Raw genomic sequence first — 15,785 nt, 5'->3', positions numbered from 1 at the left:
TCTGACCTCGCAGCATTAGGATTTCTTCGCTCCACGGTAGGTGAGTACTTTTTTTTTAAAAAATTTAACCAATCACTGCTATTTGGTCCGGATGTATGTAATGCGCCGCGATGGGGATAACTGGTATACTAAGCTTTTCCCAAATCCTGTAAGAAGAAGGACAATAACGTCTTTCCCCTTGATGAAATTCACTGAACATTCTCTTTGTTCTGGCTTTAAATCCTCGATCTCAAGAATCGTTGCCAACACAGAATGTAAGGCTCTTCGCTGATTGGCTGGTGCCCAGACTCGCACTTTTGGGGTTCTTGCAAACCATCTAGTGTATTTCCGATTCCTGACCTAGTCGCTGGAGAAAAATTTAATTGAGCGGTGGCACTAGATTGCACCACCCTGGCTAGTGAGACAGGCCTCGACTTTGACAATGTTTAAATCCAGACTTAAAACTGCACTCTTCTGTTTTTATGTTGATTTTATGATGATTATTTATGTTTTTGTTTTTTGTGATGTGATTTTAATGTGTTTCATATTCTGTTCTTTCAATGACTTTATGTACATACTGTGCTATACAAATTTTATAACTTGCCTTGCCAATTATTGTAATAGTGCACTAATCACAGTTATTCAAATAGATTTTTTCAACCTTAAAAATAGCAGAAATGCACATGAACCAAGGTGCTGTGTGCCTTCTCAGTCTGGAGTTTGCCTCATCAGTCCTCCTCACAGCTCATTTCCCTCTCCCTTCTCTGCAGCCTTAAGTCTTCTCCCTCTCAGCACTGCTAAAGACATGCACAGCTTAAACATGTCAGCATCCAGCTAACCATCTGCAACATTAACACGCTAGCACTGCACTAAATGTACCACTGCAAAACATTAGCCCGGTCCCTCACAGAGAAATAGAATCACCCGGGGCCCGAGGAGGAGCAGTCACGCTGGGGATATGAATGGATTATAGTAGGGCCCCTTGGATCATTTCCACAGCACTTGAGGGGATCCCTGTCAGAATTTATCGCCCACATAACCAGACTTTAATGGCGGCACTGCCCATTCATTTTTACAGTTATTGATTGTAAAGATTTAGGTCCTTTGGCTGTCATTGTCAAAGGGTAAGTTCTCATGGACACCTGCTCTGTTTAAAATATGGGTGATGTCACAAAATGAGCTCTATAGCGATAGTTTTTTAGAGAAACAGAGGAAACTACACTGACCAGGACCCCTTATGTTGTTTTGGTGTATCAGTCCATCATAGGAATCATTGTCTAGATGTACAAGAACTACAAAATGAATGAAATATATTATGTTTGGACTAAGAATTAAGAGTTTTTCATATACTGGTACCAACCAGATAAAAGGGGGAAAAAAAGGAAAAAAATGACATTTAGCACCAATGTCTTTTTCTAAGATGCCTCTGCCCCTGTGTGCCCAAGTGGCATTTTCAGTTTGGTCTTACATTACATTTTAATATCTTGTTTAAAAAATCCAACACTGGCCCCATGGCTGCAGCATTTCTACTTATTTTAAAGGACTCATATTATGCTATTTTCTGATCTATGTTATAATGTTGTATCCTCATCAAAAACATACCTGGAGTTTTTTTTTTTTTTTTTTTTCACATGTTTAACACACAAACCCTGCATATTTCGGCTGTGTTTTTCTCTCAAACGCTGTTTTGTTTTGACTGTATATGGTGCGTGTAAAGAACTTTGGGAAACAGGTGTTGTTATAAATGTGCTATGGAAACAAAAGTGACACATTAAAATTATGTAGAATACATTTAGGCTTTTGATAGTAAAAGGCACAAGAATTAACCACTGGCAGTGCACTGATGAGTGAAATACTTTAAATGAGGCTAAAACAATAGCTGTTAGCACTCATAAGGTTTATTGATACAGTAGATAAAGACAGGAGCACAAGAAGGTTCCTCAATATGGAAGATGAATGGACTTTAAAAACAAAGAGGGTCACTTCTTAGATTACCAAAGCATGACTGTCTGATGAAAAAGAGTGTTGTTTTATTCTCTAGAGACAAAGATGATCTTTGCATAAACCAAATGAGGATGTTTTTGACAGCTCTAAGCTCAGTATAGTATGAACAGTATCCTATGGTATATTATCCAAAATAGATTCTGTAAGCCATATTACAATTCTGTTACTTCGTCAAAAAACACGTGCCTTGTGTCATGTATGAGTAATCCTTTATCATTAGTCAAATTTCAAAATGCTCTGTGACACATTGTGATGTCATGAAGCAGTAGTTTTCAAGTTAACAGCTAACTTTAACCTTTTGTTCAGCTGAGATTGGCACTTCATGGCTGAAATTATCCAAATGATTCTAGTGAAGGTGTATGCAGTTTAAAACCTAGTGGAGCACTTCCTGTATTACCCCATGACATCACATCATCATAGCCAAAATATGCAGGGTTTGTGGGTTAGACATGTGTGAATGAAATAGGACAAAACTCCAGGTATTGGAGGTTTTGTTGAGGATACAACATTTTTACATAGATCAGAAAATAGCATAATATGGGCTCATTAAGTGAAAATAAAACGGAAATGAAACACTAACACCCAGGTTTCCAAAAATAGTTTTAAAACCTCCATTAAGCATTTAAAGGGGGGCTGTAACTGCTGGATTTTTCGCACTTAGCAAAACTCCAGTTGTACTTTAAGAGAGCAGTGGAAGCAGTAAGTAGCAGGCCTTAAACATTCAGTGGGGAGTGTTTTATTTTGTCATATATTGAATAGTGCAGTGTGTCCATGGGCAGTTAGTGTGCTGACTCAGAGCAGATGCGCGCTAATGGCTCTGGCTCCACGGCTTTGTTTACACTCCTTTATTTCCAGCACACAGGCTTGGTGGGAGCACACGTTTTCATATGGCTGAGCAAGAGGAAACAAAAGGGGGATTGAATGTACTGTACACAATGAGAGGTAAAAGTTTTTGTTTGCACTTTATGTAAAAAAGCATAAAAGAAGCAATGGGTTATCTTTTCAAAAACATTATCTTTGTCATGAATTACATTTATATAACAGATTGTGTTACACAGCGTAAAGTAGAGAAAGGGAATTTGTGTTAAATAACACAACTAATGCTGCTATAATCTATTATCTTTAAAGGAACTGTATAGCCTGTACTCTTATAGTTTTAAAATGGTACTGCAATCTTAAAAGGGTACGACAATCTCAACTGACCTTGGGTGCCTTAACCTGTAGAGGACACAGAGTTTTTTTTTTCCATTCTCAGTACATGAAAAGGCCATGGCATGTGAAAGCTCTGAACCTTCAGAATTCACTCTGAGCTGAGCTTCACAGGCTGCACTAGCACTGATTCAGGATTGGCTGCAGGGACTGGGGTTTAGGTTGTGACAATTCAGATCAGAATCTTTTAGGTTTAAAACAACTGGATTTCAGCATTGAAACACCAAAATATACATATACACTGTAACTTGGCGATCATGTCCAATGTTTTTTGTAATTAACAATAAATCAGCATTAGAATTGTTAGAGTTATATATCACTTTTCCCAGACATGTCACAAAGATGCTTTACAGAACATGATTCATTCAGTCCATACCTGGTGGTGGTAAGATATTACTGTAGCCACAGATGCAGACTGACTGAAGCAAAGGCTGACAATCTGCGCCATCAGCCCCTCCGACCACCACCATCACTTACTTCATATTATGCACTATGTGGGTTAAGTGCCTTGCCTAAGGACACAATGGCAGTTTTTCAGACTGGTGTCCCATTGTGGCACCTGATTTTCCCAGTGTTCTCCCATCCAAGGCTTAGCTTAGCTTCTTAGATCTGACAGGTTCCGACTTTGACAGCCAGTATGCCCACAATTCGGTTCCTTTCAGCTTTCTCTTCTTGTCCTTCTCCCTCTCGTCCTCACCCCCTACTCCTCCTCTTTCTACTACTACTACGATTACAACTACTACTTTAATACTAAATCAAATATAAGGCTATAATATCATCAACCAGTATTAAAAAAAGAACTGAAATGCATTCAATTTAAATATTTGCTGCTATGTAGTTATTCACAGAGGTAAAAAGGTAAATTATAGTTCATTTAGCATTTTCAAAGAGTTCCTAAAGTCCATATGAAGACTTTAATACCTGCTTGTCTCCATAGCTTTGTAAAGGGCAGGTCTTAACTCTCCAGAATCACATTTAGAAGATGTAAATGCCGCTGGGCCCAATCAGAGCTTCAATTAGCTCCTTTAAGTTCTCCTAAACGAGTCCCTGGGGCCCTGGGCTTATGCTCGTACTGATCACTGGCTTTCCCACTTTCAATCAGCGCTGTTTGTTTTGCCTTTGTAGTGAAATGCAGCTTTATAAATCAGATTAGAAAACATTGTGATCTCTTGTCATGCTATGTGCTGTTTAATGGGATTACAAAATAGGCAAAATATTGCCTGCAAACACTGTTGGGTTTGTAGTTTTTTTCTAAACTTTTGACTGGACCTTATCAACTCCCCAATCCTCAAAGGTGCACTGTATAACTTTTCAGGCAGATTGACAGACCCTACACCAGAAAAGTACACAGTGCACCTTTAAAATAAAATGAAGACAGACCAATTATCACTGTGTAATACATTTTAGATTATTTAATGAATTTATATATATATATATATATATATACATATATACATATATATATATATATATATACATATATATATATATATATATATATATATATATATATATATATATATATATATATATATATATATATATATATATATATACACATATATACATACACATACATACACACACACAAGTAAAACCAATAACTTATGATTAAATCCAAACAGCATTATTACATTTGCAACAGATGGTAAACTAAACAGATGTACTTACATATACTTTCTACACATCACGAATAATTATTTTCCCAAGGGCCAATAAAGAATTTTCAAAAGTGCTGTTTTTTTATTTTTTTATTTTGCTTTGTTTTGGTTCCAACTTCTGTAGTAACCATACTTACTTGCTACCTTGTTCATTTTAATATGATCACTTTGCATTATGTAATTTTTGTTTCATGTTCTATGCTTTCACAGTTTTGATATTTGTACTTTTTCTGCCATAATATCTACAATCTGCTAATTAAAATAGTCCTAGCCTCTCTGTTACCTTGTCACATTACATTACCATATATATACCGTAAAATGAACTGTAGCAGAAGAAACAGAATGGGTTGCTACAATCATAATTTCTGTCACATTCCTCACATAACTGCACCCTTTTAGTTGTACCTTAAAGGACCTATATTACGCTATTTTCTTATCTATGTTATAATGTTTTTTCCTCATCCAAAGCATACCTGGACTGGTGTTTTGATTAACACACAAACCCTGCATATTTAGGCCCGAGCCCCAGCAGGGCGTAGGGCCTATTGCTTTCGAAGAGTGAATGGGCAACAACGAGCTCTAATTTGACCCCCTAAACACGTTCAAAAACTCGCCAAACTTCGCAGAAAATTCAGAAGTAGCGAAAAATTTGATAAAATATAGGTTTCATGCATGGGCATAAAAAAATGGTGACACTGCGCCACCTGGAACGCAACTCCAACATTATTGGATTTGTACTGACTTCTAGTCAAAACATATATTACTGACTTGAGTATTTTTCATGGTTGGCCAGCAGGGGGAGCAAAGAACATTTAAAAGCGCACTATGTCATTTTTTCATTTGCGGGTGTGACATTTGTGGGCGCAGCGTGCACTGGGTGAGGGCCATTTGACATCGCTTGGGGTTTTAATTAAACTTACATTTAGAATTCTTCTTTCAAATAGAAAACATTCTGTTCCACCTTGTGATGTCATTCAGTGATACATTATGTTTTTAAACTCCATACACCTTCACTACAATCATTTGGATAATTTTAGCCCTGGAACTATCAATATCTACTAAACTAAAGGTAAAAGGTGTACTATCACTACATGACATCACAAGTTGGAACAGAGCATTTTGAGCTTTGGGGAATAATAATTTAGGATTACTGAAAAATGTAAATGAAACAAAACACAGACAGGAGATAACAGCGTTATAACACATCTAAAACTCACAAGAGTCCATTTAGTGTACAGTATATAGGACCTTTAAAGATGCACTATTCAACGTTTGTGGTAGAGGTCCCATCACCTGCTTCGCTCCGTGGAGATATTGTCTCAAATGTTCCGCAGTATGGCATTACACTTATTTATCTCTATGGAGACAGCAGGTGATGGTATAGAGCCAAGTTTTATGTCAGATCTGTGTTAGGCCAATAAATCACATGTTATTGAGTATATGCATGATGGATATGTTTAAAGCCATACTGGAACATTCCAGGCAAAACAATAACATCTCCATGGAGACAAGCAGGTGGCAGACCCAGAAAAGTTACACACTGCACCTTTAAAGACATATTTTTTTAAGTAATATAAGTGCAAATGCGTGAAAACCACTGTGAAAATGCTTTTTGTGGTCTAAATAGGTCTAGTTTTTTCCTCTTGCTTTCCGGGAAACCTCCAAAAGTTGTTATTAAGCCTCCTACTGCTAAATGCACACCCCATGTACTTAAGCAGAGCCAAGCTGACTGGTATAATCCCTTCCCAAACACTACTGGCTCTCCATAATGATGGCTTAAGTGGATAACAGCCCTCTATGCCTCCAGGAACAGACAATGTGGTGGATTTTGGGACAGCCCGTTCCAAAGTTTGAACCAGTGGGGAAAATGGGGGTGATTGCAGCAAGTAAAAGTCTTCTGCAGTAAAGGAGAAAAATATCTTTCAAATATGATCTGTTTGTGTATGGGATAACTGAGCTTGGGCCTGTGCATGATTTTCTCCCATGTATTTGAGCTAAAATTGTCTTGCTCCAGAAAAGATATATTGTATAACAGCTCCTGGGGTCAAAATATGTCTGCATCTAATTAGAATGCTTTATTGTCTGATAATCAGGAGGCGTATTAGCATGCTAGTTACTTGCTTTACTCTGATGGCAAATCTCTGGTTTCTAAAAGTTGTGAAAAGCGTGAAAAGTGAATAGTTATGATACTCAGAATGCAAAAGGTGATTGAGGAATAACTTTGGACCACAGCAACCTGCTTAAAATGGACTAGTTCCAGGAAATATGAGGACATTTCTCCTGCGTTGGCCTCTCTGCACTGACGCCCTGTCCGCTTCAAGATTGATTTTAAGATTCTGTTCATGGTTTTTAAATGTCTACATGGATCTCATCTCTCGCAGCTTCAGTCTGTCCATGTTCCCAGTAGAACCTCGAGAGAAGAGATGATTTTAGAAGTTCCAAGGTCAGTCTAAAAATTAGAAGGGACCAGGCTTTCACTGTAGCTAGTCTCACAGACAAATCTTTAAAGGTACACTATGCAACTTTTCTGTTGGGGGTCCATCACCTGATTGTTTCTGTGGTATGCCATTGCTCTGCCTGGATGTTCTAGCCAGGCTGGCGCCACCTAGTGCCTCCGCTCAATTTAATTTCTCTCCAGCGACTAGGTCAGGAATCGAAATACACTAGATGGTTTGCAAGAACCCCGAAAGTGCAAGTTTGGGCACCAGCCAATCAGCGAAGAGCCATGCATTCTGTGTTGGCAGTGATTCCCGAGATCGAGGATTTAAAGCCGGAACAAAGAGAATGTTTGGTGAATTTTATCAAGGGGTAAGACGTTATTGCCCTTCTTCCTACGGGATTTGGGAAAAGCTTAATATACAATTTAGCCCCATTAGCAGTGCATTACATACGTCATGACCAAATAGCAGTGATAGGTTAAATGAAAAAAGTACCCGCCTATTGTCGAGAGAACAAATTCTAACGCAACAAGATCAGACAGTTTCCACAAAGTGACACCGGCTGATGAATCAGGCTAGGAATGTTCCACAGTATGACACTGAACAGCTCTACCTTACATTTAATCAATAACAGATTGTTTTACTGATGAAAAATACTTAGAAAAACAGACATTCTGACAGTGAGCAGGTTGCCTCTCCACAGATCTGACCTGTAACTAGGTCTGGTTTTGTCTCCATCAAGATAGAAAAGTTAAATACCATGTGGAACCTTTCAGACAAATCAATAACATGTCCATGGAGAAAACATTTGATGGACCCTCCACCAGAAAAGTTACACAATGCACCTTTAAATATTTTTAAATCTTTGTGGAAAGCTCATTTGTATGCAGTGGATTTTAACACAAACTGAGTGGGACATGTGTATTGTATTGTATTACTGCATTTTTGTATGTGTTAGATTGCACTTTATATTGCCTTTGTACAGTACTTTGGGCAGCTGTGGTTTTTAAGACAGTAAAAATCGGGTACAGCAGATAATTTAATCCCACTTAACTGTGTAGAGTTACATGACTTGAATTTGATAAATCACATTCTTGAAGCCTTTTAAAATCCCTCAATAAATATGGTAGTATAGTAGCAGAAAAGAAACATGAAAAGTGCTCAAACCCTAAAAGACAAGAAAAATAAATGACTGTCACGTTTGTTTATAAAAAAATAATGTCAAAAGTTTACAGTGTACTGATGGGAGTGATGAAAGTGTATTGATTGTCTTGCTTGCTGACAGATTAAAAACCGAAAGGGTTATGAAATTGAATTAGAGAGAATTTGTACCTATTTCACATAAACATAAAATCAATACCAATTTCAAGCATACACTGTTAAGATATCCTTTATTTTGAACCTCCGCTGGCCCAGACATACACCTGAGTGCGAGTGTGTCTGAAGGAGGGGAGGAAGTGTAGCTGTATGGAGAAAACATTATAGATTTTTTAAATCAGAAAAAAAAAATCTGTATTTCTGGTATCATGCTTGGTTGGTCTGAAAACATCATAACAAGTAGTGGGTTATACTTTTGGTCTTACCTTATTAACAGAAATACACAGAAATGTTATATTTTGTTGCTTTGAACCCTTAACCCATAGTCATTTTAATAGAAAAACCTGTTTGACACTCCATATTGGCAAAAGGTTACTAATCTATTATTAACATTAGCAGACTTGGGTAGAACATGTACTCAAGTAAAACACTTTTATCCCCCCCTTGAGTTTTACAGTGGAAAACCTGTGTAAAAATTTTGGATACACTTTGCACTTGGTATGTCTGCTACTTTATACCTGTATTTAATTCTTCCTTGAGTGCAATTTTTTTGACTACCCTACCCACCTCACAATTATAGTAACCTATGTTGGGAGTAAAAAGTTTGACCACCAAATGCAAAAAAAAAAAAAAAAAAAAAAAAAACAAGATAAAAAAGAATACTGACAATGTAATCCAGGACTATATTGTGTTGCCACTTCAGATCACCCATGTGGTCACTGCATATAATTAGCAGTGTATATGTTAAATGGCATCTGTAGTCAAACCCACATTTCAGCCATCAAACGATGGAAAAAGTTAAAAGAAATGTCTAAGTAATGGCCATTCTGAGTCAAACTCAAGCACAAGGCATTTGAGGCTATAGTGAAAGTTCCACTATTAGCTGTCCTTAGGGTCAGCACTGGAGAATAACATTGGTAATATGGGCCAGAGCTCTCGGCCAGAGTTCTACTTGAATGGGGAAGTAACAACCTGCTTTAGTGGGCCTCTGACACCCCCTGAGAAACCATTCACACCTAACATCTGTGTAATAACGCACTTGTCCTGGTTGCTATAGTAACCCTGGGACTTGGAAGGCATTAAATCAAGTAGCCAGATTATTTGTCTGATGTTAAAAGGCTATTTGCGACCTGCAACAATGACCCATAAAATAAAAAATTATGAAATAAAACAGAAAAGCAATAGCTAATTTTTCTTGCATTGCATAACTGAAAGTTTAAAGGTCCAACATTTCACAAAACCAACTCTCGTGAGGCTTTTAGATATGTTAGAATGTTGTTACCTCATCAAAAATAAAACTGTGTTTTGTTTCATTCACACATTTGAGCAATCCTGGATTATTACTTTGTCTACATCTCCAAACCTCAAAATGTTTGTGTATGTAGTACATGTAGTTCTCAAGTTAACAACTAGGCCTATCTTTTACTTTTAGATTAGTATTACCACATGATATCACAATGTGTGTTTTCTGTTTGAGAGAAGAAGCCTAAATATGCAGGGTTTGTGTGTTAAACATGTGAATGAAAAACACAAAACAAAACACAACTCCAGCTATGTCTTTCATGAGGAAACAACATTATAACACAGATCAGAAAATAGTGTAATATAATAATAATTAAAAAAAATATCTTTGACCCCCACAATCTATGTTACAGTAAAATGCATTATAGCAGCTCTTAGGGTCAAAATGAGATCCCAGTGTGCTTTCTGTATCTAATTGTAAAGCATTGTTATTGCAGTGGATCAGTGTGTTGTTTGCATGCTAGTTGTTTTTAGCCTTGCTTTAATGGCATAACTCCCTTCTGACCTCTGAATGTTTTGAAATGCACTTATTAACTTATTCAGATGCTAAGAATTCATTAGAGAAGTGAAGAATAACGTTGGACCACTGCAAGTCATATTTTAGACCTGTAACAAATTATAGGAAGGCAGCATGGCTTGAACTACTCATTTTTGGACAGTGGGTGGGGTATGCAACTAACTGGAACTCTCTTATTACATTATCACAGATTTTGTTTTCATAGAAGTTCTGAAGTGCATGTTATCCATGACTTCCATTTCATAGCACATTTGTATCTGGCAAGTACAGACGTTATATTCAACAACTTCTATCACCTCATGAGACACCATCCAAACCCAATATTTTTTTAATAACACATGTTTTGCCCTTAAAGTATTCTGGGACTTGGGGAGACATCATGGCCCATAGTTTTGGCACTCGTGGGTCAGTGGCTATTGCTGGGACCTGTCTCTCCAACAGCGGCGCCTCTAACAAGTGTGAGACATGCGTTCACACCTCAGGAGGAAATGGCTGGACAGTGGAGGCGGTGAGAGTGATTGGTACAAAAGAGACTTTGATGGATGCTGGTGTGAGGAGACAAAAGAGACGTGCCATGCGTGACTTCAACAGCAGAGGATCTTGAATTATTGAGCACGTAAATGACAGCCATCAAACACGACGGACAGCTTCAACGGGCTGATACTTAGTCACATGTTAAAAAGGACTGGAAAATCGCCATGAACTAATGCTTTGGTGATTAAGGTATCAATAATTATGTTGATGTGTATATATATATATATATATATATATATATATATATATATATATATATATATATATATATATATATATATATATATATATATATATATATATATATATATATATATATATAATATACTTTCTTATGGTCTCAACACATTGGGGGTGATTTTGGATTGGGCTATACACTTCTCATGTCAGCTTGTCAGGTGCAAAGTTGACATCCACGGGGGCAAAGAGGGAGGATTACGATTTTCTTATTGTTGCACAAGCCCCATTGAATTAAATGGAGAAGGAACAATGTTGCCTCATTGTGTCAAGCCCATAAGGCTATGCTGGGATGCTACATCAGTGGTGTATCCTGGATTCTTATACATCTGACACCGTTGCCAAGGTGACCCAGCTAGGGTTGATCGGGCCCTGACGTGAGTCTTAGCAGCTGTTGTCCACGGACAGTCCCTTTTTATCCAGAGCCATCTCGAGGCTCATTCTGCTGCTTCTGTTGAAGCTCTCAGGGCTGTCTTTTTCAATGGCCCACTAATGCCAAGCCAAGTAGCAGCTCTGTACAGAGAGCACCCAGTGAAGCCCTTGTAGCCCACCTCCACTGTTGGGCAATGTGCCCAGCACTCTTCCACCAACTCCTGGTAATGCAGAGCCTTCTTCTCAAATGCCTCCTCTATTCTATTTTCTCAGGGTACTGCCAATTCAGTCAAGGTTTGGTAGCCTCAGATAAAACAATGACATTCAGGTGCAGTGAGGTTCTCGAGATGTGCACTGGGAATTTCAACTGCTTCTTTAAATCTACCATCATCTGCCAGTCTGGGGAAGAAAAGAGAATTCCTCCTGTTTCTTCAGGAATCAGTTTGATCTGTTCCCCTGTCTTACAAATAGAGGTATCTCTCAGCTGACCATATCTGTTGTTGTTGAAAGAAAAGAAAAAAAACCAAATCCAAACATATGATCCACAAATGTTATTTGTACAGTATTAGCTCCACAAAATTGCCATACTAATCTTATATCTTTATAATGGCACCCCATTCTGAAGCTGTTGTGAAAACATAATTTTTTCTTTTGTTTCTTTATACTAACAATTTGTATTAACCCAGAAATTAAACACAAACTGTAATTCTGACCTTCCCTCCCTTCTCTTTAAACTAGGTATTTGAGAATGTTGATATGTCACTTGGATGCAACCTATTGGATTGGCTCTATTAGATTAAAGCCACTGTGGTGAACATGATAAGTGAGTGCTGAAATGCCCCAAACTGACTTAATTCAACTTGAAAATCAACTTAAATGTGTTTAGAAAATAGTGCAACACCCACCAGGAAACCAGCCCAACCCAGTTTGTTATCCAATGACATAGTTCTCCCAGATTCGATACATGGCTCAAAGCTGCATCAAACAGCTTTGAACCTCCTTTTGTGTTACGGGCTATGCTTTCTTTAATACCCCCTGCTGCTAGCTGAGCTCCATCACAGGGGGTATCTAAATCAATAGGGAATCAGCTCATCGCCTGTACTGTATGCCATGTACTCCACTGGTGCTTCTATTCAAAGGCACTTGTCTTATTCCTGCTGGGTGGGCAATGAACTATGAGCACACAAAAACAAAGTGTTGTGTTTAAAAGGTTCTTTGCAAAAACTCAAATTACACTGTATGGAACATAAAGGTGTCCCAAGGAAGGTGAATCTGGAATAATACGCTTTCTGATCTTATAGACAAGCCGGTGACTCATAAGCAGTGAAGGGTCCAGTATATCAATAAAAGACTGTCTTCTGATTTGAATAGAAGGCTATAGAGCCAGACTGTGCATGCATTTCCAATAAAAGGGACTGCACTCTATTTTTATTGCCCTCAAAAGGAGTTTTGTTTTTTAATAAAAACTGACCAACAAATTCATATCTGTGTTTGTCAGGAGCAAGCTATGCTCCAATAAAGCATATAGACACTTCCAGGAGAGAATAGGTGCACACAAAGTCGGGTACAAAATGCAAACATTATACCTGATCCTTTTAATAACACAAAATAAAAACATGCATCTTTGATTGAAAAAACAATTGACTGGAATGTATGTTTGCTAAATTTGACAGAGTGTATTAAGTGAGTGTGTCAATATTACTAACAAAGTACACTCATTTAGATATTTGTGGTACTTCATGAAACAAAAATAAAATGCAATTATCAAGCCACTGTGGCCTGATATATTTTAGTGCTATTAGTCCACCTTTATGAAAGAAATGTTAATTACATAGTTCGAAGCGTTTATGCAAATTTTGACCCTATTGGCTACATCAGTAAAAAAATGCAAAATTATGCTACGTATGGCAATGTTTTTAACGAGGCTCTGATGTTACTCATGTGGTTGTCAGTTTGTAAAACAGCTGTGGTTGCACCCGGTACAGCCTTTAGAATGCAGGTGTTCACTTTATACACACTGGAAAAGTGGATTATCACTTGTCAAACTAGACTACATGGAAAATTGCTCTGTTTTTTCGTCCAATTTCAATTCCTAAACTTTTCTGTCTTGAGTAGCTCCTGTTATATTTTCTTGTTTTAATAAAATGTATGCCATAATTATCCTACAGATACATTCTCAAGGATGTAAAATGTACAAGAAAGACTGTTTTACATTCAAATAACACCAGTGACACATTTCTTTTAAATCAGAAACTCAACATTTGGCTGGTCATAATTTTCTTTAATCAAATTGTTTGGTAGAATTTACCATAACTTGTCTGTAACTATAAAATATGCGATTCAGAAGTAAAACACAGCTAAACAAGTCTAATCCAGGGCTTAACTCAAGCAGAGTCTAAATTAGGACATGCCCAAATGAAGACCAATCTCAAATCACTTATCAGTCCAGTTAAAAATGTAGTGGAGTAGAAAGTACTGTTCATATGATTTGAGCGTTAAATCATTAAAATCACTGTATTGCTACTGTTGGTGAGAGTTAAATACTTTTTTTTTTGCCCCTGTATCTGTACTTTCAAATTGGTCCACCACTGCCCAAAGCAGAATTAAGAATGACTCCCTAGTCCGTACTAAACAACACAGCATACATTACACCATTAGCTGAGTGTAGCACAAACTCTGGTGGCGTCTCTAAGTTGAGGTCACTGCAGAAGGTCAGCTCTGCATAATAGCCTGCCTTCTGTGAGCTGTGTGTAATGAGAAAACTGTAGCGGGCAAAAACTCTCCTCAGTCACCTCTGTAACACGTGTTTTCTTACAAGTGCGTTTTGTAGCACTGTCACTGGTGCGGTCCACCTTCAAACGGACAGTCCCATGAGCTCCCATCAGGCCTTCCCTCTCCCCAGCCGCCTCATTAATGGAGTGTAAATACTCTTTGGCTAGGCAGGGCTATTGATTGACTGGAGACAGAGAGGAGCTAGCAGGAAAACTAGGATAACAAGATGGACGCCCTGGGAGGACAAGCGATGTGTCTTGAGTGTTGTTGTTAATTTGCAACTTTCCAAATGTTCCCAGTTGGTTGTAATATTAGAGAGTAACAGTACAGGTTAACTGGGTCAGTATTTAATGTCATGTGAATAATATTTTTAATTGCTCTAGCACTAAATGCTGACTATGTCTGGATTTCAAGCAACATTTTTGAGTACCTAGCTTGAGGACTCGCTAACAGTTTATAAGATGTTGTTTTATAAGATGCTGGAAGCACAGGCAAAGGGTCTTGTAATAAAGAATTAACTAAAACTAACTTCTAACTGAGGAATCTCCCAGAAACTTTCTTGCAGTGGAGCAAAATTATTTGCATATCAAATGCCATCTCAATGTGGAAAAAACTCTTTGAAAGTTAAAAAAGAAAAAAATGACCAAAAACAGTACAGATGTGCACAAAGTATAAACTTGTGCATAAATATGTAATGAGTTACATCAACTCTAACCCTAAATAAATCTAATGACACTCATTTTCCATTTGAAATATTTAATTTGAAACAGACACATTTTAAATAGATCAGTAAAATCCAAATGATTTGATTTTAAGCAACACGTACTATTTTTTTTTCATTATTTTATAACTTTTAACCATGTTATAACATTGTCCCGTTATCCAATACGTGGAGTTGTATTACAGTTCTTTCACACTCTTTTCAGTAATCCTCTGTTAAACATCTTTGCCTCTGAACCTCAGAGAATATGTGGTTTGAATTTTCACAGGATCATTAGCCTGATTCATCAGCCAGTTTCACTTTGTGGAAACCGTCTGACCTCACAGCATTGGGATTTGTTTGCTCGATGATAGGCGGGTACTTTTATTTAACCAATCGCTGCTATTTGGTCGTGATGTATGTAATGTGCCGCTAACAGGGCAAACTGGTATATTAAGCTTTTCCCAAATCCCATAGGAAGACGGGCAATAACATCTTTCCCCTTGATAAAATTCATCAAACATTATCTTTGTTCAACATTATCATTATTGTTCAACATCATCATTATCGTTGCCAACACAGAATGTATGGCTTCATCTACATCCATCTTGACTGCTTTGTTTACTCTTGGGCTGTACCACAAAAGGGACCAATACTGGCACTTGAGTTTGACGTCATGACTTCACAGCTCTTCTCTGATTGGCCAGTGCGCAGTCTACAACTTCTGGGGATCTTGCAAGCCA

General features: G+C 37.7%; 1 pseudogene; it reads left to right on the top strand.

Annotated features, from left to right (window-relative positions):
- Positions 1-10,806: 10,806 nt before the first annotated feature.
- Positions 10,807-15,785, top strand: part of LOC129410153 (protein bicaudal D homolog 2-like) — a 166,858-nt pseudogene continuing 161,879 nt past the window's right edge.

Source organism: Boleophthalmus pectinirostris, unplaced genomic scaffold (genome assembly GCF_026225935.1).
Source record: "Boleophthalmus pectinirostris isolate CB_2022bp ecotype Guang Dong unplaced genomic scaffold, ASM2622593v1 HiC_scaffold_21, whole genome shotgun sequence".
Classification (NCBI taxonomy): Eukaryota; Metazoa; Chordata; class Actinopteri; order Gobiiformes; family Gobiidae; genus Boleophthalmus; species Boleophthalmus pectinirostris.
Note: the sequence above shows the minus strand (reverse complement) of the source record. Positions and strands in the feature narration are given on the sequence as shown.